The sequence below is a fragment of the Ptiloglossa arizonensis genome, chromosome 8 (genome assembly GCF_051014685.1).
Source record: "Ptiloglossa arizonensis isolate GNS036 chromosome 8, iyPtiAriz1_principal, whole genome shotgun sequence".
NCBI lineage: Eukaryota > Metazoa > Arthropoda > Insecta > Hymenoptera > Colletidae > Ptiloglossa > Ptiloglossa arizonensis.
Window position 1 is genome coordinate 11,984,711 of NC_135055.1, and position 23,769 is coordinate 12,008,479.

The following is a 23,769-nucleotide window of genomic DNA, read 5'->3' on the forward strand; positions in this document are numbered from 1 at the left end:
TCAAATTCAAGTGGACTCAAAGTACATGTTGGTGTAAAATTTGTGAGACTAGAATTGTGTTATTATTGTCGAAACTCGGTACGTGTACGTAAAGGGATTTCTTTATCGTGGTTACTATGAGAAAGTTCTTTTAAAATATTGAATACTGCATAAAACAGTGAACGTTGGCAATAGTAGGAAAATATTGGAGATTTGAGAAGGGCAATAGGAGATAGAAATTCACGAGTCGTATAAAGTAAAGTGTTTTATTTATTACACACAATTGGTATGTAGTATTTTCGAACGTTCTTTGCGTATATTTTTATTGCACGTTTTACGAACTTGAAACATTTGTCGTTTGATCATAAATCAGAACTCGACGGATTGATTAGGTTCTTCTTTGGCTCTGATTATCCAAGAATGTTGATCATTGTGTTGTTCGTCGTTAAATCCTCGCTTAATTTTTCTTGATACTTACAAGTATTCCAATTTGGATAATATTTAACGAACAATTTGTGCAAAATATTCCATTGGTCAATGGATAATTTTACTGCATTAAACTTTGATTTTTTTCAAACGTTCTACAGTAAAAATTACATCTATATATATATATATTTTTTAAAACCTCTATTTTTAAAATAAATCATAAAAGCCCACCTACAAAGTAAACTCAACTTTGAACATTATTTCCGTAAAATTTTTGGTACAAGGACACTTTGCGTGGGTGGAACTTATAACGCTTTAAAATTTGTTAAATACTTGTTCGGGATATTTCAAAAACAGCGAGAAATTGAAGGCATACTCGTATTTGAACTGTGAGCAACTGCAGATAACACACAAACTTCGTTATTTTCGTTTGTAGCTGTTTGTCGTCGTGTGAATCTTCTTGTTTGTACGCTACCATCTTGAGAAAACTGTTTAACGACACTATAAAATGAACGACGCGATGGACATCTTCCAGGATATCGTAAAACATAAAAATTAACAGCCTCGTCAATTTTCTTCTCGATTCACTATAAGTGAGAATTATTTCAATTTTTTCTATAACTGTTAAATACTCCATATTTAATCTCACAACGATACAATATCTTCTAGATTATTTTCGTTTATGATCTGTAATTTTTTAATCGTGTACAAGTTATGGGTAACTGTGTTTATAAACAAATAGCTTCTAAACAATCAAAATAAATGCGAAATACGAACATTGAATAGAGAGAAATATCGAAACTTTTTCAATTCTAGCAGATAACCATTTTGTAGATGTTTCATTAAATATCTTAAAGAAAGAGGTTTTGAAAAAAAATATTTCGGACAAAAATTATGCACATTTTTACGTAAAATGGAATTCTTGAATAGAAAAATATAGATTTATGATAAAAAAAATAAGTTGACTTTGAAACGATCTTGGAAAGGCTCGTGCAATAAAAAACTAATAATACCATTTGAATCTTCTCTCAAAATCATGAAAGACGTGTTTTATCTTTTTTGTAAATTAATTGTTTACAAGATATTCCGATAAATTGACTAAAATGTAACCGAATAGGTGGGAAATATTTTACGTATCGATTCAGCATCTAAAAATCATGAAGAAAGTTTATAATGTCCTGTTTCACCTTCTTTACCAGATACAGTGAATTTTGTACAGCAAATAATAATAGATACTCCAATAAGCCAAACTGTTATTACTTACTCTGTTCCATTATTTACAAACAATGTTTGATATCATTCACGTGATTCATGTGCTCTTGTAGCGCTCTATGAATTACATAGTTTAGTTTATCTTTCCGATAAGATCGATACGTACCAAATTGATGCGTTGTGGCTTGTGTACGCAACGCCCATTGAAAGTGTTGAAACACTCCGGTGGAGGATTGAATAAACGTTTCAACAAATTCGAGACAAACGTTTCAACAAACGTTTCAACATCAGAGAGTATCGAAAGCGTAGTTACAGTACATCGATGACAAAGCGACTTTGTGCATGTGTCGAAATGCATGGTAATCGTTTCGAGTGTCTCTTGTCAAGATAATCGCATACAAAAGGAAAGTACCAAAAATTCGCTTTATCTCGTAAACAAGGTGAAATAAGAAATATCTTTGCATAAGTATTTTCAGTCTTTAAAATTTTGTAACCGTTCGAAATAGAGCGAATCTTTTCGTACGAAAAATGTTTAGCTCTCAGTACTTTATCGTTCTGTTTCAAGAAAAATTACATTAAAAAAAATAAAAGACCATTGAAAATTTAGAGATTCGTAAAAATCAGTCTTAGAAGTAAGAAAAAATTTCTTCATCAATACAATGTATGAATAAATATCTTTTGGAGCCACTAATTAAAAAATTGCTCCTCCATATATGCACTATTATGCGTTATGTACATGCAAACTTTCGTTAAAATCAAACTTACAGATCAGTGAAGTTTCCATGTAATATAAAGAAATTCCTCCTTTCCGGCCGAATATTTTCTCGAACCATCGTATACCATACGCAAGGAGCGAACGCGTTAACGGATTAACATGCAAAAGTAAATCCTTGAGCCGATACCATTCTCCTAGCTGTCGTTTCGATGTGTCGAAGGACCGTTAACCGGGAGTAATCTCGCGCGACTGTGCAATTTCGAAGAAGTCAACCTCCGTTAGACCGTACTCCGTAGCGTATTGCCGGCGTTACGTCCGAAAGATTAATTATGCCGAGTTTGCTGATTTTTTTTTTTCGGCGAGTAGTCGGATGGATGTTAAGAGGGCAGAAGGTCAGGTGGCCATTTTGCAGCGGAGATACCATGGCAGTATGATTGCCAATGGGGTTCGAGAGAGGGACGACGGAGGCGGTTGAAAGGGTCTAGAAGTAGCGCGAGTGCGGAATAGGGTGAGTGTGGTAGGGTCCGAGGGGTGGCATCGGAGGAAGAAGGGCTCCTTTCCAGCGCGAGGCAGTGCCCTTTGAATGTGGGCAGGAGCCTGGAGCAGAGGGTGTTACATGCCTAGAGTTCCTGGCGAACGGGAGGCCGAGAGGGGGCTCGAGGGGAAGTTAAAAGGGGGTTGACGCGGGCACGAAGAGAGACGGTGGCGGGCGGGTGGGAACGGGGACCGGGGGCGGTGGTCGATGTACTTACCATCCTTCCTTCGGACGCCATGTCTCCGTGTCTCGTTTAGTCAATGTCGAAAACCGACTTACCGACCCCTCGGCTGCTCCTCCATCCTCGTTCCCCTTTCGCCGCTTCCGTTTGTTCCTCTGGCGTTCCTCTTTCCGACTTTCGTCGGCGCCGCCACTTTGGTCCCTGAAACTTTTTGGTCGTGACCGTAGACTCCTGATAAGTTGGCCTCGTTTATCATCTTCCGGGCTCGTATTAACGAGACGCCACTCGACCCGCAGAATCCACTGGATTCGCATCGCCGGAGATGCTCCAAATACTTCGGGAGAATTTATGCGACGGGATCGCGTATACGGCGAACGCTGCAGTTTATACATAAATTAACTTGTTGCGAGACGATGAATAAAAATTACCGCCCCGAATAAATCTCCGGGTAGACAAATATTTAGCGGAACGGGCCGCGCGAGCGGCTCGCATTCTAGCTCTTTTAACGTCTATTCCACGCGAGCTAGTTATCCGCCTTGCTGAACACCTTTGTTAATCCACTGGCGTACACGTTCGATCGAAATGTTTCTTCCAGGGATACGCGGTGCAATTTCATTTTGCCGCGACATTTTTCTTCGAGTCGTACGGTCATCGGACGAATGTCACGGTTTTGCGAATAATTTAAATTTCCTAACCGCGACGACATCGTGGTAAGATCGATGCACATCGTGGTCAGGTATCAGTTACAATTTCTGTTCGTCCTGCGTAAGATTATTTTTACCACCTGCGTGCTCTGAACGTGTCAATCGTTTCTTTTCATTTATTTACGAGAACGCAACACGGCGGAGCGAAAGAGTGAATTTTTTCGGTGAATTTCTGCGAGCTGACTCTGGACGTATAATCTCTCGAAGAAGTATCCGGTTGCGTTCGATAAGTTATCTCTGTCCGCTACGAGAAAAATGTCCCCGCGTTTGAAAATAGTCGGGAAACGAAGTTGGCTACCATAAACCGACATGATCCTTCGACGCGTTAACTTGAACCTTAAGCCGGGTGAACGTCGAGGTCGTTAAGCCCCTACTTTCTTCCGTCTGTCAGCGAACGATTTTACAACCGTAAGTTTAAATAAGTGCCGCCGCGAAACTAAAAAGTCACCGCGAAAAAAGGCAGGAGTCCGCCGAACTTCTAGTCTTAATGGAGCAGGTCAGGTTCTCTTATCAATTTATAGTTAGCCGCGTCTCGTGATCCATTAATGGCCCGCGGCGAGACGGCACTGTCCCCGGCCATTTCGCTCGCTTTACTGCCGTCTGGATCTAGTTTATGGTCGCAAAACTAAACTCTGTATTAATTCCATGAAAACACACCTAAAATCCACTATAAACTTAGTTATGTCGGTGCGAACTGAATTTCCGTTGCTGTTGCATTCTCTTGGCGGCGAATATCCCCGCAAAGACAAGAGATAAAATCGAGGCTGGCACGGTTTAAGAACGCGACGTTGAAAAACCGACTTCTCGTAGAAGAATTATCGTTCGAGTTATCCAATACTCGATGCAACGTACGTACACGGAAGAAAAAAAAAAAAAAAGAAGAAAAAAACGAACGAAGAGTTGCGGGGATACATTGTCTTGGTGGATTTATACGAGCGCACTCGTGGCCATCGAAGACGTAAATTTCAAAAATTCCATCGTCGAACAAATTATCGAAACGCACAACGAGATCCTACGGGGTAGAAGGTCCGTTAATATTTTATTTCCTCGAGTCCCATCGCGTACAAATGTAAAAGAGCATGAACAAGTGCCGCAATCACGAGAAGAATGTCGAAATATCCTGGTGTACCGTAAAGAAGTCGAAGAAGCTCTTGTTAAAATCTTGTAGCGGAAGTAGAACCATTGGAAAAATTAACGATTCGCGAATGTTACCGTTTCTTAAAATATCGAAAATAGAAAAGATCGTATCGAATGTACCGAAATTCGATGAAATTGGTCAGGAAGGAAAATTTTACGACACTTTCTCGAAGATCAACGCGGATACTTAATTCGAGTGGCTGTAGCTTCGAAACTAAAACTAAACGAAACTAAATTCGAAAATCTAGATACACGATCTGTGTAGACGAAACGTCCGGTTTTGTAGTAATAAAAGGGAAGAAGGGGTAGAAAATTTTTGAAACAAACATTTTGGATCGTTTTCAAGATCCCAAGTACAAATTGGAACCAGCGGGGAATTATTAGGTCGTTCGAAAAGTCATTTCGTTTTTCTCGGTGAAAATGAAACACGATTTTTCTAGAGTGTACAAACATATTATTAAATTATATATTCTCCATTTTGTTCAAACGAAATCGCTTTCCGAACAACCCAATATATCCGCGAGGCTTGTCCCGCGGTGGTTTCGGAGCAACGGAAGCTACGATCGTCCGATCGGAACTTATCGGGAATCCCCGGTCCAGCTTCGTCTCAGTCCTTCGCACTCGAAGATTCTTCCGCGACGAAGACAGCTAATAATTTCCTAAAACAAAAACTACATACGAATGTAACTCGCTCGATGTACCCTTCTACAATTTGCACGATCACTCGAACAAAGTCTTTGAATCAATTTTTCACGACGGAATACGAGTCGAGTTACCGCGTTAAATTTACGAGGACCTAGAGTGGCCTTTCGATCTCAAAGGGCCCAATATCGTTCGATTCGGTTGTAGAGTGGTCGCGGTGTCCCGAACGGTTCTAATCGACGCGTAAAAGTTTGTCGAGACGAGGGTTCTTGGCGTTGGTCTGTATCCGGGACGCGGGGTAGTACAGTTCGTACACATCCCTTGATCTACATACTGGCCGGCCAGGAAGCAGGCTGGATTGCCGTTTAACCGCTCGAGCCCACCGATAATGCTGAACGTGGATTCGAACAATTTCGTCGAAACGAATTCGTGATCCAGGCGCTCACGGTTCTGAAACGCGGGTCGGAAAGGGAAAGGAGGGAGGGAGGGAGGGAGGGAGGGAGGGTCGTTGGCGCGGTACCACCACCGGTGTCGATGGAATTACGGTCCTTCCCCATACCTCTTACGAAAGATCGTACGTACACGCGTCGAGCGGGTACCGGGTTCTCGCGTTCGTACGCGCGCACACGTGCCCGGGCGATACGTGTCTGTATCCATCCAGCGGTAGCGATGGCGTGCGTGCGTGTCAGACAGACGATGAGAAAGAGCTGGTGCATTCGAGGTATCCGCGCGAGGTTGAAGGGACGCGGGTAGGTAGGTAGAAGCAGGCTGGTCGGACGAGAGCGAGGGTGGAACGAGCCGAGGGACGGAGAAGCAAGTGCGCGAGCAAGTGCGAAAGCAAGAGTTGGCTGTGGGTGGTCGGGTGGACGAGATGACGGGAGGAGGGGGGTGGAGGACTAGAGGAGGAGGGAGGGAGGGATCGGCGGTGGGGCGGTGGCGGAGGGAGGGAAGCGAACGAGACAAACAGAGAGCAGGGTGCAGGTTTACGACTTCGGTGCGCGCTAGTCTGGCCAAAGGGGATGGAAGGTCGTATAAGCGGGCGGTCCACCCCCATGGGAGGCCGATGGGTGGTCGTCGGGTGGATGGTGGGACCCCGGTACTGCCGGAAAGGGGTTGGATAGCCTAGGGGCGGCTAGACTTCCGAAACAGTAAAACCACGCCGGTGTGTGCGTCCCCGTAACCACCATCCTACTCCGAACCCGTCCCACCGTCCGCTAACCAACCCCATCCCCTTCTTTCTGTTTCTCCCTCCGTCTTTCTTTAACCAGTGAACGCCCGTTCTCTTTCGCCGTCTTCCTCTTGCCACTTGTCCGCCCCTTTCCTCTTGCCCCTCATCATGCCTCTGACAACCCTATAAACCCTGGTCGTCTGCTGGCGCTAGCTCGTTCACTCGAGCGATGTATCCAGACGTAAGCGAAGGTCGTAATTTCGCGAGTGTCTGCGTGTTGCTTCTCTCTCCTTCTACCGCGTTCATCCTTCTTTCTCTCTCTCGCTCTACCTCTCTACCTCTCTCTTTCTCTTTCTATATATATATATATAGATATATATAGATATATATATCTCTAGCGCGCCTTCTGCCCGCCTCTGCTCTCTTCCTCTCTCGATTTTCCGTTCTTGCAAGGTTCGGGCGAGCGTGTACGTGCGGGACACCGATGCATGTGGCGCGTACGTGCGCCGCGACGGTACACGTGCGTCATTCCGGCACACGTATCCGTGGAAAATTCGGTCTGCCGGGATGTTAGGCGGCTACGTGTCCGAAAGATATCCCTCGATGAAAGTACCCCCCTCCCCTCCCCCCTCAACCCCCTGTGTTCCTCGATCAATCGAAGCCAACGGATACCTTTTGTGTCCGTGCGCCGGTGTGCGTTTGTTTGGATTACCGGGCGAGACGGATCGTGTGAAATTCGCAGGATCTCGTCGGTATTTTCGTTGTTACGTCCGCGAGGCGGAAAGGATCCGATGCGTGGGGAAGGAAATTGTCTCGGGGCGACGTTTCTGTTAGCTCGCGCCGGGCTGTTTTAACATCGATGGCCACGCGGCAAGGGTAAAAAGAAAAAGGCACCTCTATCGTCTAATCCTTGCAGCGTCCGCTTGAAATAATACCTCTATCGGCTACGCGATCCGAGAACTATTTTTTACCAATTCCACGGACACGTCTTCTTCACGGTGTTCCCCGTGGTCCTCGTAGTTCCACGGAGCACCGGGAATTGGCCGCCCCGTTCTCTTCGGAGGGTTGAAAGTTGAAAAATATCGAAAGACGGTAGAAATTCGCGCGAATTTGTTCTTAACGGATATTATTGTACGCGTATACGTCGACGATAGACCGTAACAGGGAATCTACTTGTTATGCAAATGGAACTGTAAACAGACAAAGGGCTTATCGTTGAAATCGTTCGAGTATCCTTTCGCTCGGCAAACCGTGAACTTTTTCTTCTTCGCGGCAAGTATATTCTTTTGTGATTTTATAGCACCGTTCATAGGAGACCAGACGGGCCCGGTAGCCTCGCGATATTTCGCATATCAATAGCAGATGGCAGGCACCGGGCCGCTTCATTTGAATTTCAAAACCTTAAATACAAGGCTGTAGGTATAAGATAAAACAGCCGATATACCGTTTTAATAAAGCCCATAGCTACTGTGTACGCCGGCTCGACGCGGCGGGAACCACTTCCAGGTGGACGTAACCAGACTATAGGTATACCATCGAAGTTGACAATAAAAAATCACCCTTACCGGGTTTTTTCTTCGTTTGCATCAGACCGCGCTCGCGGTTTATCTTCTTTCCTAAGCTGCCGTTTATCCATTACGTACATTAGATAGGATGCCTTCTTTGCATAATGTTGCAGCCTGTAAACATTCGGCCGCTTGCGTTTAATAGATTAGAACAAAGAACGTTAACCTTGTTCGGTAACCGGGTGTCGCGTAACGGTTTATCGCGGGATATAATTAAAATATTCAAACGGGTGTTATTTCTTGCGCAAACTGTGAAATAAATTGAACGTGATATTGTGTCTTTGGTTCGGTGAAAAGAAGTTCGATGATTGATTTTTACACGATGTAAATAAGGCTGTAAATGGAAAAAGAAAACTGAGGTATGGAGCGAGGAAAAATCAATGAACTATAGAAACGAAAAATGGAGGTACCTGACGGAACAGAGACCAGGTACAGTTATACACCGTTATTGACCTAACTTCCAATCTTTGACGATTAATCCAACGAAACTGTGCGCATATGTACTGTGCAAATGAGATGCATTCGATTTAAAATAAAAGTTTTTCACCATTTCAAATTTTCATATTGGTATACGCTTGTGTTTTGTTCGAAGAAAATATTTGTTCAATCGTGGATTCGTATTTTCGTGTACGAACAATTCTGCCATTTTACTATACGTAAAACTTGTAAAAGATACGGACATTATCGTTCACTGGGGTCGAGTATTTAAGCTAAAATTTTTACCAAAATGCATCATTTTATGTATCGTACGTTTTATTTAACGCGACGTCGTGTAAATTTTTTTTAAATTTAAAATTCTGTCGGAAACGACGAAAGAGATCGACTGGCCATTTTTTAAAAGTACACTATTCGATGATAAATTAGCCCTCTAATTACCGACACTTTTAAAACAATTGTACTTTTCTACGTTCATAAAATTTAACCGAAATTTACTATCCAGTCGCTGGAAACCGATCCCAGGATCCAGCACGATTGTAAATATCAGGACGTTTCGTAAGTTTTTACAAATTTTTCTATACGAATTTTTAACACGATTCAATACATACATAAACGCGATCCTACCGGTTCAAATCATACGTCGTGTATCGATTCTTTATATTCGGTCATCCACCAGATATCGTAGTCAGTTCGAGAAAGATAATTTTTAAATATTTTTCGTTTAAAGACGAACGAAAAAAGTCATATTATGCACAACATGGAGAACCGTGATATTTGCAGTATCGACCAAATTTACGATAGATATTAAAATGACTATTCGTTCGAGAACATATTGAACCAAACTATTTTTTTTACGCATAAAAATCTAACGAGTAGTGTCGTAAATACAAAAGACTCGATGTAACGTACACAACACAGTTGTATAAATAAAAATGAATTCCAAGATTTACACGGTTCGAAAACATTCCACGTGCATAATTACATGTACAAATCCCCCGTAAATCGTTCACGCAGGAAAACTAAACCTAACTTTCTTTTCTTGAAATTCATTTCCCTGGTGCGCATTAAGAGGAAAACGATTGCACGCGATTACAAATTATAGAGCACCATCGAAGAACTTTATACCGCATGTTGGTAAACATCGGTGTCCGAGCGTGCACCGTCCAAACGGTAATATATATTTTTTTGTCTCTACGCGCGTACACATTTACCTGGAATATAATTTACCCGAACAAAAACCGCAGAGACTCGCGAAACGACCTGATACAATAAAATGTTACACCGAAACGCTCGGCTAATCGCGCGGGCCGAATCTAAATCCCCACTCGGCGCGGTGCCGTACCCGCTCACAGTAGATCATAAACACGACCTAGCCCAACTCAATAACTCTTGCCGCTATCGTACTCGTGAGCCAGGGCGTAGAGCGAGAGCGAGACAGAGAGACAGAGAGCGAACGATCGAACGCGAGAAAGAGAGAGAGAGAGAGAAAGATAGAGAGAGAGAAGCAGGTACAAAACCAGACCGAAAGCCAGGAAACTCTCATCCCCCAATCATCTCGCGTCGTTCTTGGCCGTCCCCGTCGAAACTTTTTAATCTGCTTTTCATTATGCTCGTAGAAGGTATCCCCCTCGCCGTGGTGCTCGCGCGGGCGCTTACTACCGTTCGTTGGTGGTAATCGTTGGTTAGAGTCGGTGTGTTGCCGCGCACACAGTAAAACGCACGTCTTCGCGCTTGTTCGGGTTTACGGCCCGTATCTTTATGCGCGTGTACGTGTTCGAGAGTACGTGGCGCGGCATTAACGGTGAAAGAAGGGTAGTCGCGGGGGTGGTGCAGGGGACACGGGATAGGGCAGTAAATCTTTGTTCGTGTGAGTGAGACGGAATGACTATGGATGCGTGCCGGTGAGTGCGAACCGACGAGTGTCAGAGAGAGAGAGAGAGAGAGAGAGAGATTGCGTCTAGACTGGGGAGAGACTGCGTCACAACCCTGGCCCCGTATCGCGGGGGTTCTGTTTAACGACAGACTATCGAGGGATGGGAATTTACCTGCCCGTCTCTTCCCCGGCCACCCCCGGGGGCCCCCTTTACTACGTCTCTTTACCTCCCTCGCTCTTTACGACAGCCGCTGCAGCGTTAACTGCCTTGTTGCCGCCGATATTTCGCTCCCTTTAAACTTAGGTGCGCGCCAGGGTAGGGAGAAACCGAAACTGCCCTCCTACGAGTACACTCTCTGAGATTTGACGGGCGTCGCACCCCACATCTACCCCCTGTTGGATAACGGCCGCCACTTTACCCTATAACGCTTTTATATTACTGCCGGGGGTAAATGCTTCCGTTTAGTGGGAATTATTCCACCATGTTGTGTGCTTCTCTCACAGATTGACCTTGTCCTATTTTCTCTCTTCTTTCGGTTAGCTCTCTCTCTCTTTCTCTCTCTCTCTCTCTCTCTCTCTGTTTCTGCACTTTCTTTTTACATTCGCGTTGGGGTACCGCGCAACGTGAAAAATGCGAGAAAGTTTGACAACGTGTAATAAGGTTATCGCTATGACGAGATTCCGTTTGATGGCGTCGGATGAAAAATGAATGCGTACCGCGCACGTATTACCCACAACTCTTTCTCTCTCTCTCTCTCTCTTAGTTTCTCTCTTGCTCTACGGTTGTTCGCGCGAAGTATTCACCGAACATTTGTTTCGCCAGCTGTACTTCTACGATCGCGCGTGTATCGGGTCGTTTCGCAAGTCGTTGCGTAGTTTTGTTTAAGCAAATTCTACCCGGGGAGAATGTGTGTACGTGCATGTGACAAATGTTAATCGTCCATTGTACGACTTTTCTTTCCTGTCGGTGCATTAATTTTTTTTTCTTTACGTCGGTTCGTTTCACGTCGCATCGATTGCCTCGTTTGTTCAAGGTTTTCGGTTTGAGAACGTTGTCTCGACGTTGTCGCGAATTGGGTTTGTAGACTCTCTTTTGTCAAATTCGAGAAACAGGTTACGTTTAACACGAATTTTCATCGCGTTTGTTTTCAATCGAAAGGTATTAATCATTCGATTCAACGACATACGGTTTGAGCCGGTAGGACCGCGTTTGTGTATGTTTAGATTAACGCTTAAGTATGAGAGTCTACTAGACTCCATACTAGAACGATTCTTTTTTAATTAAATTAAGAAATATTCAAAATACTAAGTATAAAACAAAGATAGTGAAAAATGATAATTACTTGTAATTTAGAAAAGTCAACTTAAGGGTTAAGTCGAAAGTTTGCTCGGTTAAATAATTTGTACAACTATGATATGTACATCGTTTGAACATTAATTGCGCAGCACGTCGTACGATCATCGTTGCAACTCGATCAACTCATCGTACAATAAATCGTTACGCCAATGGGCTTTGGAACGACTCGTTAAGTGTCTCAACGTTTCGCAGTTCCAGTCTATTCGTGAAAGTAAAATAGATACTTCTTTTATTTCAGAAACGGGAAATACATTTTAATTCTCTTAATCTCGTTGTGTAATAGGTTACTCGCTAAGTTTTGTCGTTCGATAAGAAACGGTGCTAATTAGTTTCGTTTTATTTTTCTAAAGCTGGTACTACCGTTTGACGAACATGTGTAAAGTTTCACCTAGATCTGTCGACTCGTTCGTTATTCAAAGTTGAAGTATCAGTATTAGTATTATACTAGTACAGTATTTTTTTACAATGGAAGAAACAACAAAACTTATCGAACAACCTAGTATTCTTTGTAACGAATCAACGAATCTCAGTTCCGTAACAATGTACTCGTAAGTTGAAACAAAATTTCCTTTAACGTAATTATACTTTTGAAATCTTTTTTGCCAATCTTTCAAGGAACCATCCAGTTCCCCCCGTAAACATTACAAACGAAATTTAGCAATAATTCGTTGGTAGATACCCTCGACTTATTCTTTGCAACGAGTCGGTGTATCTCACTACTTTCTCACAATGGAAAAAAGGACGAAACTTATCGAACAACCTGGTACATTGACGGTTGATACGCAATATATTAACAATTGGGCTGGCCGAGGATCATTCGTCCGCTTGAATTTATGGTAAGTAATAACTCAGTAGAAACTGCTATCACGGCGTACTTCGAAGTTGAGTAGGTACTAACCCGGGTAACGCAACAAGGCGGTATGATGTACGCGTCTGTACATGAGATAAAACGGATGAACAGGTTACAATAGCCCATTATATTCGTTCCGTGTTCGCGTAACTGTCGGGTTAAAATACATAACAGTAGTTGTAACAGTTACCGTGCAATTAGCGCATTGCCGATTATCTTACATAACACGGAAAGTGTGTCTAGATTAAGGGGAGGCTGTGTAACAAAGCTGGCCCCGTCAAGCGGAGGAGTATACCCATTTAACCGCAATCTTAAAGGGTGGAATTTATCCATCGTTCCCCCGATTCAATTGTCCCCTCGGTTCCACAATAACCAAACTCGATGTTGTGCGTTACGTCGTCAAAGGGTACTTTGTCCCCTTTAAATATGACTCGAGGGTGTACCGAGACGAGAACGGAGAAATGGAGTTTCGATGAAGCGGAATCGTTCCGAATTGTCACACTTGTAACCGGTAAATGGTTCACGGGGCATGTATTCATCGGCGGCAACGGTGTCATTACTCAATGGAAATTCGCGTGTAACTGGCACGCACCTTGTTATTTACACTGTCGGAATGTTTAACGCGGCCTCGTAGACCGAGCCATTGTTGCTAATGATGTCAATATTTAAATGAAGTTTACACGTAACTATTATCTACGGTAGCATTTACCTTTCAGATGTATAACGTTCCGTTGAAACGCCCGGCGATGCAAACGGCATCGATATTTAATTGCACGTTGATTTGGTAATTGTCTGCGCCAGCAGCATCGCGTTCAACTATTCGCAGACGCAAAATAGGACAAATATTTGCCGACGATAGTGAAATATGCAACGAATATCGCGTATAGACGGTTAAGAGAGGCGCACCGAACTCGTAATTAAATATGCGACAAAGGTGGGCGTACGTTCGGTCGTAGGAGCGATAAGGAAACCGTGGATACCCGGAGATGCAATCTCGGGGCGATAAAAGGATGACAGAGCGCGACGAGGGTTAACGCTTTCGCGTGTTCGAACCGCAAGGATATCAAATTAACGGACTACTTCGGTGTAGCTCGAGTACGTTGCGCGTTATCGCTCGATGTGTACACGATGTTTCTTCATTTTATACGGATAAATAGCGGTAATTCCAACGAATAATGCCCGTCGCGAAAATCGGTGGTTACCACGAGGCGTTTCGGTCTGATAATTCCGGAACGGTCGATATCAAGTACGTCGATACTTTTGCATGATGAATACTGCAATACGTAACTATACGTGCACAGACACTCGAACACATACGAACGGGCTGGTAGTCAGCGTGTAAATACGGCGCGTATCACGCGCGTTTGCGTTACGTAAAGGCACGCACCTGTGTGCGTGCTGAAGTGGCGTTCGCGAAACTCGCGTTCGCGTAGGAGTTTGCTCACCGCGCGTGTGCGTGGCCCGCACGTGCACTTGAGGATACAGTCGCGCGTGCACTGTTTCCGAGTATCGCGCGAAAAATGCTATTGAACGCGACGACGACCAAACAAACCAAATTATCTAGTTTAATAACCTTTGTCCAACTTTTTGCTTCTTAATTCCGTTTCGCTGCCGTTCGCCGAATTTTCGGGACGACCGTTGGTTAAAAATGTTCGACCGAACACCACGATTCCCCGATTACCGTTCTTCTTAACGCGCAATTCGGGAATCGTTGTTGGATTATTTTCGAGAATTTTAGAACGGTTCGAGCAGGTACGTCGATATCATACGTGTTTAAAAATTATTCCTTTCGATTTTCTATTTAGCAAGTTTTAACGTGTCTGTTAACGCGAGGAATTCATTTTTATGTTTTTTTTTTGCGTGGGAGAAATAACATTTTCAGCCGAGGTGAATCAAAGGGTACGGTCAAATGAAACGTGGCCTTTATTAGAATTTATCTAACGAAACGAAATATTCGATCGAAAGCAATTAAAATTTTGACAAAACTAAAATTACAATTCCCTTGTAATCTTAAAAAACAGGATTTCTTCGTTCATAGACACTGTTCAATATAGTTAGGAGGTTCTTACTAGGAAACGTAGTTATTTCCTAGCAAGATGTCTAATTATTTTTTGTTTTAATATTTAATGAATTATGGTCTTGCATAAAGAACCTAGCACATTTATTTCTGATAATTGATCGTTCTTCAGAATTGATCTGGAGACGTATTCTCATAGGTAGATTTCTGTAGTATACGATTTTGCTGGAATCAAATTTTATAATATTTTTCCAACACGTAAAATCGTATAACGTTCGTATTTAAACAAATATTTACAATATTCTCTTTTCAATGAGTTGTAGTATTATTTTTATAGAATATCAGGTATTGGAGATCTGCTTTAGAAAACAAAGAGCCCGTAGGTGAAAAAAATTCGTGATTCATTGGTGTAGATTAACGAATCTAAGAAAATATTAACAAACGTTCGTACAATTATGATCCTCCGCGAATAGAATATTCTACATGAAATACTGTATCTGGTTATTGAATCGACACGTGTTTTGATATCATCGATACATTTGCATTTGAAATTTATATTCTTGTATAAGCTCGTTCTAAGAAATGTCTTTAATCTTAATTTGCGAGTCATCGAGTCACGCGTTTGTTCCTATCGATACCTATCAATTACACAAAGTATGTACGATAGCCGTTTCATTGTATTCGTAACATATTGGAAATAAAAGAAGCCAACAATTGGTCCGAAGGTCGAACATAATTAGTTACTTTGTAAAGTTAATATACGATGAATTTTCCATAGTTGAAAATTTAATCATAGAGATCTTCAAGGAGAAGAAACAAACGTAACCAGCACAACAACAACAATAATAATACCACAATAATGGTAACAATTCACGTCTAAAAATAATTTGATATCTAAAAAATTAATTACTATCGTACATTTCCATTTGTACTATATCTAATCTTCCAAAAATTATTAAAAGAAAGAACGATTCTTCCCAATCTAGTACGTGTTTCCTCACTGATATTATAATCAGGAAACACGTTTACAAAAATGAAAAATACAACTAAAACAATCCATAGGAGAATCCGAACGAGGATCCGTATTGTTTTAACAATAGAATTCGTTACATTAATTTACCCTACTCACTGTTATTAACATCGACGTCTCATTTCAACACTTATCGAATACCTCGATACGGTTCTCAGTACAGAGATACGTATCGTTACCATTGGTCGTTGAATTCCATCGCCGATCTATAAATTGTTCCAGATCCTTTATTTCGCAAAGTAGATTCCGCATCGCGAGACTTCGTGCCACCGTCGACGGATGTACGGTGGTTCGATTCGGTGAACGTGTACGAAATGTTGCGCGCGCGAAGTGTATTTTTTTTTGTTTTTCCCCCGCTCTTTTAGCAAAGTACGCGTGCAATGCGTAATGCTAAAGTTGCACGCGTGTGCGTGCACGTTGACGCGGGAACGGAAGGCAAGACGGTACAGTGTGGTAGTGGGGCAGCACGGCGGATGGCGGCGGGTGGCGATGTGGTGGCGTTAGAGAGTGGCGTGGGGCAGGTCCGGAGCGGTCGATACCGCCGTCTGTGCGCGCCTCCTTCCACAGACTTCCACTTCCCTTCCGTTACGCCACCTAGGTCCGGGTCCGGCTGGCGTCATCAGCCTCTCAGCCTCCCGACGATTCCCTGTCTTAAACGTAAGACGCGAGACGCGGACCGAGTTCGTACACGCAGAACTCGGCATCTTTCGAACTCGGCAGACCATTTTTACAACCTGACCAGATCCGTACGATAAGTTTCTGGACGATAAGTTTTCGAAATCGTGTACTCAGTCGTCGAGTACCTCGGGTGTACCTCGTTATAAGTATGGCTTCTATTTGTCTCTTTCCGTAAGATGCAGCTTGATGCAGTTGATTGCTAATGAAACGAGCGAAATTGTAGATTTCTTTACTATATCGATTTTCGAACTTATAGGATCATCTTTTCATGCTGAGAAGGTCTGTTCGATAAGTTCGTGGACGATAAGTTTTCGAAATCGTGTACTCAGTCGTCGAGTACCTAGGATGTACCTCGTTATAAGTATAGCTTCTATTAGTCTCTTTCCGTAAGATGCAGCTTGATGCAGTTGATTGCTAATGAAACGAGCGAAATTGTAGATTTCTTTACTATATCGATTTTCGAACTTATAGGATCATCTTTTCATGCTGAGAAGGTCTGTTCGATAAGTTCGTGGACGATAAGTTTTCGAAATCGTGTACTCAGTCGTCGAGTACCTAGGATGTACCTCGTTATAAGTATGGCTTCTATTAGTCTCTTTCCGTAAGATGCAACTTGATGCATTTGATTGCTAATGAAACGAGCGGCATTGTAGATTTCTTTACAATATCGATTTTCGAACTTGTAGGATCATCTTTTCATGCTGAGAAGGTCTGTTCGATAAGTTCGTGGACGATAAGTTTTCGAAATCGTGTACTCAGTCGTCGAGTACCTCGGGTGTACCTCGTTATAAGTATGGCTTCTATTAATCTCTTACCGTAAGCTGCAACTTAATGCAGTCGATTGCTAATAAAATAAGTAACATTGTAGATTTCTTTACAATATCGACTTTCGAACTTACCGCATCATATTTCCATGCTGACAAGGTCGATAAATTTTCGAAATCGTGTACTCAATCATCGAGTACCTCGGGTGTACCTCGTTATATCTATGGCTTCTATTATTCTCTTACCGTAAGCTGCGACTTAATGCAGTCGATTGCTAATAAAATAAGTAACATTGTAGATTTCTTTACAATATCGACTTTCGAACTTACCGGATCATTTTTCAACGCTGACAAGGTCTGCTCGATAACTTTTCGAAATCGTGTACTCAGTTGTAGAGTACCTCGAGTGTATTTCCTTTGAACTCCTCTCGTGACGATACACGCTTATTACAGAGTCTCCCCGTTGCTGGAAACATTTCCGAAACTTTCTAATGCGTTCGTTGTCAAGCAGATTTCGTCAAAGTTGAAAATCACTCGAAACTGTTTTCTTCATAATTTACACACTTGAGTCGGTATCCTTACTCCGATCAATCGGAACAGATTTCGCAGATGCCGAACTTTCGAACACCCATTGGATCGTAGACATGACGCGGCAGTTAACGCGTTAACGGTCCCCGAGTCTCCAAAATGAAGACCTCTCGTGACTTTCGATTCGTCGTTGATCGAGTTTTGCTCGACGAACTCGCGAACAAGTAGGTCCGAGCGTTATCATAGCGAAGGATCCATTTCGATCGTACACCGAGAAACATGTTAATAAAAGAACGTACTCGACAGGATAATAACACGACAACCTGAAAGCGTTGCTTGCAACGAGACACAACTGTCTACGTACATATTGGACAGTCCTCGTATACAGGATGCCTTGTAACTCGCGATACGATCAAAGACCAATACCTTCGTCGAAAAACGAGTCGAAAATGTGGAATAAAATTCTTTTATACCGGACTCTTCTTCCCGAGAAGAATTCGGTTTCGGTGGTACGTTGAATTTGAGTGGCAATTGAGTAGATCCCGTGACAGACCAATGTAGTTTCGTTCGTTTTATATTTACGAGAATCGATAAGGTTATAAAATACAGGCTCTCGTAAATTATTATTAATTCGTGTGGGAGATGTCGTTTCGTATTGCACGTACGATATTCTTTCGGGGTTATCGAATAAGCTCAGACGCTGCGTTTGCACCATCGAAGACACGTGCTTGCTTGACATCTTCGATTGCTGACGTATTTGACGATGTTCTCGCCAATTTAATTGTTTCGATTCAGGACTTTATACAGGTCGCGAACGTAGCGATTTTTCGTAAAATAGTTTCGACACGTATCGCACCGTATAGAAGTTTCTTCGATACGATCGTTTAAATGATAATTATACGGTGTTTGGAGTTGTTGTGCAACCTGTAGCACGACACGGATGTTTCGAACACTACCGATGCAACTCTGATGCACAACTCATCGTGCAATAATTCGTTACATTTATAGCTTCTGTCGGTCTCTTGTAATAATCTTCAACTTAACAGAGTGGATCGGTAATAAAACAAGTAAAAATTCTAGACTTCTCTTTGCAATATCGACTTCATATATATATAGATAATTGCTATCTTTCGTTACTGTACAATCATTTTTCCTTTTCTTTTAGTTCAAGCTTCCGTTTGGCATTATTCTCCACATCAATTACGACAATCCACGCTACAAAGCCTGTAATTTGAAACTGCACGGATATTTAACCCTGTAAATTCATATTTGTTACCTTAAGCCGTTATTCTCCACTTTCTCTGCATTCGAGTGTATTGCTCTACGTTCTATCTTCTTACCATTATTTTTCCATCGCGTTATACCATCTCTTCGATTGGCTAAAAGAAGACGTTCCCCTCGACGTTCTTCAACGAACTTGAATTTTCTCCCATTTGCAACGGACAAATTGAAATTATTCTCTAACTTTCGTACATATTGGGGAATCTTAAATCTGGTAAAAAAACTCATTGCACGATGTCATCGTGCGTTACCCGGTGAACGTGTCGTTGAATCACGAAACAAGAGTTTCCTTCGTCGGTTGGTCGATCGAGGAACAGGTATCGATACCAGTGCGCGTTACCACTTCCCAGTCCTGGTTTCGATCTTTGCGTTTCATCGAACGCTCGAACGCGATTTCAGCACGGAGCGGGCAGAGGGGGCTGAATGAATGCACGAGACGGTTTATCGGAACAGCGCTTCTTCTTTGTCTTTTTGAGTTTCTCATGGTTCGACAGGCAGACCGGTACCGCGAGAAACGCACGGGATACGCGTGTCGAAATACTCGAACGCACTTGAGCGGATCGAGCGATCACGAGGAGCGCGGCCAATCGATTTCTTCATGCAGTTCTCGCCGCCGTGCAACGTGCCGTTCTTTATTCGATGACCTTGAAGCGCGCTGAATGATTCCCGGATCCTCCTTTACGGCGATCTTTAAATTTCCATTAGAAAATGGTAATCAATTTTCGACGATCGTTTCACGGGATATATTACGTGCGAATGGCCTGTATCGGGTATCGAGAAAGGTGGTGGTGTATCGTGAGCAAGGATGTATTATATTTTTCCATATTTCGAGAACGATGTTCCAGGAAAATGTTTAATTTTCTTCGAAAAATTCCATTCTTCGTTTCTGTCATCTTTGTGTAACAATATCGCGTCAGTTCGTATTCCGTGCATTTTACTTTATTAATTATTACGAAGTAAAATTTGAATAGTTCGGTGTTGGAGCAAAGTGAGAACAATTAACGTTTCGAAGTGATGGAAATTATTGTGCGGGTGTTTGTTCCCAGAGAGATTAGTTTTTATTAGAAGGTTGCAATTTTGTTGACTTCTGGACGAAAGCAATAACATCTGCGTTAAATACTGTTCACTTTTTCTCACTCGTATACTTATCTCGTTTCGTACAATATATTGTACGATTTTTTTAGAGTGTACAAACAGTTTATTAAATTATATATTCTCCATTTTGGAGAACGAAATCACTTTCCGAACAACACGATGTATATGTTTATAGACACAACTAGACATTTCTATACGCGAGCTGAATCAATTCCACGATTTGGGTGATTCTTTTCGGATTTTTTGTCTTTTTCTAATACGCAACAGTTAGTGTCTAATTAAATGACTCGTTTCAGAAATACAGGATTTGTAAATTTTTTTTCAACGATTGTGGCCCGTCCATACGACGAGAACGTTCTTCTAATACGTAACATTGGTGTCTAATTAAACAACTGTCTCGATTCTCGCGAAGACTCGACTCGTTTCGGAAATACGGTATCTGTAAACTGTTTTTCAGCGACAGAGAGTGCAATTGTGGCCCGTCCATAAGACGTGGACGGTAAGTTCTGTTTTCTATACTTCGCGGAACGTGATCCTGCGTGGATTTCAGCGCGACTCGATGTGTAAGTGCATGCACGTACCGTGCATACGCGGGCAGCGTTAGCACGAGGGGTTGGGGCGGCGTAGGGGGGTGGTGGTGTAGGGGAGAGGCGTCCACGGGGGTTGATTGTGGCGCACGAGTAGATTACGCAATTATCTTATGAACGCGGCGCGTACAAGTGCTTACGCTGCTTTACGTAGAAGATGATAGCTCCCGCGCGAGTTATACATAGGCATGCGCCAGGATATCTACGTACACGGGTTTCTACCTTCACGTTCATGACACAAAAAGGTTTCTTCAAATTGGCGGCATTACGCAATTATCTCGTCTTGGTCAGTCCGCGGTCTAACCTCCTGTAACCCGAGACTTTATAAGTAGATACCCCCTGATTGCGTACGATACGCACGGTCCCTCTTTCGGTTCATCGATTCGTTCTCGATCGATTTCAAAATATCATGAAAATATCAATTCTGAGTACAAATTTAGTTGCGGTATTTAATTTCGTATTTCGATACCACCTGATTGCGCACGATACGCACGGTCTCTCTTTCGGTTTATCGATTTCAAAATACGATGAAAATATCAATTCTGAGTACAAATTTAGTTGCGGTATTTAATTTCGTATTTCGATACGCCGAAATCGAAATCGATACCGTCACCCAGTAGACACATGTTAACAGTAAATATGTAGTTACTTACTTACTTATTTTTATTCTTACATATCATTTACTTATTCAATATACCATTTTTCTTATTACCTAGTATTATTATTTACTTGCCAAAGTAAGAAAATATCGCTTCTTATAGTATCGTAAATTATGATACAATAACATTCCAATGTTAAGAAAGTGCAACTGTAAATTGTAGTTATCTATTTTATAGTATTGTAATATCGTTCTTATTGAAGAATTGCAGAAGTAACCATCGTTATCAAAATTGAAAATCGCTATTATCTCTGATGTCAATGTCTTAAAAGTATCGAAACGTTTCTTTTTGATATCCTCTATAAAACGATGTCCGGTTGATCAGATGCGCTCGAATAGAGGCTATGTTCTTTTGATAGCAAAAACGTTTTACTATTCTCACTTCAGTTACTTGCAGGACTGGAATAATTTTTTTGTCAACTATGAAAGATATTCATTGCCGTAACTATTTCCTTAGTGCGATCATACGAAATAAAATCGAAGTGAAATAAGATTCGAATTAACGATGAGATGCATTCGGGCGAGATTCAATTCGAGTGCATGCGTGTGCAACGAATTTTTGAAACCAATTTGTAATTTTACATTCCCAATTTATTTATAAACGAACAGTCTCTTTTAGGCAGTAATACAAATTACTATAGACTTTATTAAATATAAATAATTCGATGTATAAAGATTGTAGTATTGACGTTAATAATTGTATGTTGGTTATAAACACTCACGTTTGTTAATTTTCAACAAGTGCAAATACTTGTTATTAAAGAATTATCGAGAAAGAAAGAAATTACAAAATTGTATCCTTCGTGTAAATTCTATAACGTATTGCACAATAAATGTGACGATTGAACGAAGTCTTCCCTATTAATAACTATTGATATCATTTTGCATCGATCGAAGTCGTACGTTGACAACGTCATAAAGATTTCGTTCCTCTAGACGTCTATTAATACTGTTAGTAAAAATACCTTGTATCGTGAAAAGAATTTCAAACAGCTCTTTTATTATATTAGGAAAGGGGAGAAAATTCAATTGTATTACACTCGAATATCAAAGAGCGATAAGACGTGTTAGAAACATAATCAATTGTTCCATAGTTATCGAAGGTTAGTCGTTGTACAATCGGACAAAATTCGAGAACAATTTCTAAAATGAACTTGCTCTAAAAAATTCCTTTGAATTTCTCATCGAGACCACACGTATAATCACGCGTAGCGTATAAGCATTCTTATGCAAGTTGCGGTTACGTGTCATCGAGTCTCAATATCAATTTTTCATTTCACGTCGTAAACTTCGCTCGTGTAATCAACGGTTAGATCAATTAGCGTTGTTACTTTTTATTATACCTTTTACCACGTTGGTATTATCTACATCGTTTACCGTTATGTATGCACACGTGTGCACCGCATACTCTGCACGTTCACGCATGTATTTAGAGGTTTACGCAGCCACGCACACGCGAGGGTAGCGTACGCTATTGCTGACCACCCCATTTCCCCTTTTTCGCATTGTAATAGAATCGTCTCCATTATTAATGAAGTCAGGCTCGGTTTCAGTGGGTTCTCTCCTGTCAGCGGCGTAACGCGTACGTGTGAGTGCAACCCTATTCCTACGTATGCGTTTTTGCGTGTGGCGCAGCGTTGGTGGGCACGCAGTTGTGTATCCGCGACGCTGCTAACTTATTCACGTGCAGGAGAACCTGCAGCGATGGAACGCTAGACGGAAGTTTCCTTCTGCTGTGACCAAGGAACGAGATATACGTGTGCGTGTGCACATACACGATTCGCGTGGTTTTCTTTCAGGTACACCGGTTCTCGTACAATCATCGTTGGTACGCAACATTTTGCGCATTAACCTTTTCGACTTAACCAAAACCATCCCCCGAACGAGAATATCCGATTTTTATGAAACTGAACATGTATCTTTGTTGTTGGTATCGACGTTCCAGAGAGTGAAAACTAATATTAAAATTGTGGACGAAATACCTGCTTGGTTAAATATCAGAGAAATAATACAAAATGTTGAATAGGAAGAAAGTTTTGGTTTTGACGAGTAGTTGCTAGCTTCGAATAAAAATTTTTCGCACATAGGTGACGCCACTGTGACCGATCAGATATTTACAAAAGAACGATCGAATCGATAGTATATAGAGCCGGTGAAATTTTTATTTATAACTTTTGAATGGCCGTCGAAAAGATAAACTTTTTTCGTGTTTAATACTAGCTCTTTGTGTAGTTAAGTAATCAAGTGTATCGTTTAGAACGTCGAGGGTAGTTTTCACCCTATTGATTCTAATATCGTGGTATTTAATGTTTTTCAATGATTTTTGTGCGAGGTTTTATATAGATTGTC